The following is a 2,551-nucleotide window of genomic DNA, read 5'->3' on the forward strand; positions in this document are numbered from 1 at the left end:
GATGTGCTTGTTGCCACTAGGGATAAAACATTGATGCTATGTCCGAGGATGTAGTTATTGATTACATTACGCACCATACTTAATGCAATTGTCCGTTGTTTTGCAACTTAATACCGGAAGGGGTTCGGATGATAACCTAAAGGTGGACTTTTTAGGCATAGATGCATGCTGGATAGCGGTCTATGTACTTTGTCGTAATGCCCAATTAAATCTCACAATACTTATCATATCATGTATGTGCATTGTTATGCCCTCTCTATTTGTCAATTGCCCGACTGTAATTTGTTCACCCAACATGCTATTTATCTTATGGGAGAGACACCTCTGGTGAACTGTGGACCCCGGTCCTATTCTTTACATCGCATACAATCTACTGCAATACTTGTTCTACTGTTTTCTGCAAACAATCATCTTCCACACAATACGGTTAATCCTTTGTTATAGCAAGCCGGTGAGATTGACAACCTCACTGTTTCGTTGGGGCAAAGTACTTTGGTTGTGTTGTGCAGGTTCCACGTTGGCGCCGGAATCCCTGGTGTTGCGCCACTACATCCCGCCGCTATCAACCTTCAACGTGCTTCTTGGCTCCTCCTGGTTCGATAAACCTTGGTTTCTTTCTGAGGGAAAACTTGCTGCTGTGCGCATCATACCTTCCTCTTGGGGTTCCCAACGAACGTGTGAGTTACACGCCATCAAGCATATTTTTCGGCGCCGTTGCTCGGGGAGATCAAGACACGCTGCAAGGGGAGTCTCCACAATCCAATCTCTTTACTTTGTTTTTGTCTTGCTTTATTTTATTTACTTTCTTGTTTGCTGCATTATATCAAAACACAAAAAAATTAGTTGCTAGCTTTACTTTATTTACTGCCTTGTTCTCTATATCAAAAACACAAAAAAAAATTAGTTACTTGCATTTACTTTATCTAGTTTGCTTTATTTACTACTGCTAAAATGAATACCCCTGAAAATACTAAGTTGTGTGACTTCACAACCACAAATAATAATGATTTCCTATGCACACCTATTGCTCCACCTGCTACTACAGCAGAATTCTTTGAAATTAAACCTGCTTTACTTAATCTTGTTATGAGAGAGCAATTTTCTGGTGTTAGTTCTGATGATGTTGCTGCCCATCTTAATAATTTTGTTGAACTATGTGAAATGCAAAAGTATAAGGATGTAGATGGTGATATTATAAAATTGAAATTGTTTCCTTTCTCATTAAGAGGAAGAGCTAAAGATTGGTTGCTATCTCTGCCTAGAAATAGTATTGATTCATGGACTAAATGTAAGGATGCTTTTATTGGTAGATATTATCCTCCCGCTAAAATTATATCTTTGAGGAGTAGCATAATGAATTTTAAGCAATTAGATAATGAACATGTTGCTCAAGCATGGGAGAGAATGAAATCTTTGGTAAAGAATTGCCCAACCCATGGACTGGACTACTTGGATGATCATCCAAACCTTCTATGCTTGGACTAAATTTTTCTTCACGGAACCTGTTGGATTCAGTCTGCTGGAGGTACCTTTATGTCCATCACTTTGGGGGCGGCTACAAAGCTTCTTGATGATATGATGATAAATTACTCGAATGGCACACGGAAAGAGCTCCACAAGGTAAGAAGGTAAATTCTGTCGAAGAAACCTCCTCCTTGAGTGATAAGATTGATGTGATTATGTCCATGCTTGTGAATGATAGGACTAATGTTGATCCTAATAATGTTCCATTAGCTTCATTGGTTGCCCAAGAAGAACATGTTGATGTAAACTTCATTAAAAATAATAATTTCAACAACAATGCTTATCGGAACAATTCTAGTAATAACTATAGGCCATATCCTTATAATAATAGTAATGGTTATGGTAATTCTTATGGAAATTCTTACAACAATAATAGGAGTGTACCCCCTGGTCTTGAAGCCATGCTTAAAGAATTTATTAGTACACAAACTGCTTTTAACAAATCTGTTGAGGAAAAGCTTGATAAAATTGATATTCTTGCTTCTAGAGTTGATAGACTTGCCTCTGATGTTGATCTTTTAAAATTGAAAGTTATGCCTAATGAGGATATTGATAATAAGATTACTACTACAGCAAATGCCATCCAAGTTAGAATTAATGAGAATATAAGATTGATGGCTGAATTGCGTGCTAGGTGGGATAGAGAAGAAAATGAAAAACTTGCTAAAGAGAATAATGTAGCTAAAGTTTGGACTATTACCACCACTAGTAATGTTAATGCTCAACATGTTGCTGCACCTCCTACTAATAATGGTGAAAGAATTGGTGTTAGCAATGTTTCTACTCCTAGTGCAAAGCGTACAAAACTGCCTGAAATTGCTAAAACTCACTGAAACTGCTCGTGATAAAACTGCTGAAATTTTTTCCAACATTGGGGATGATGATCCCATTGCTGTAGCTCATAATGATTTAGATTTTGATGATTGTCACATCTCTGAAGTTATAAAGTTCTTACAAAAACTTGCTAAAAGTCCCAATGCTAGTGCTATAAATTTGGCCTTTACAAAACATATTACAAATGCTCTCA

The sequence above is a fragment of the Lolium rigidum genome, chromosome 5 (genome assembly GCF_022539505.1).
Source record: "Lolium rigidum isolate FL_2022 chromosome 5, APGP_CSIRO_Lrig_0.1, whole genome shotgun sequence".
NCBI classification, from domain to species: domain Eukaryota; kingdom Viridiplantae; phylum Streptophyta; class Magnoliopsida; order Poales; family Poaceae; genus Lolium; species Lolium rigidum.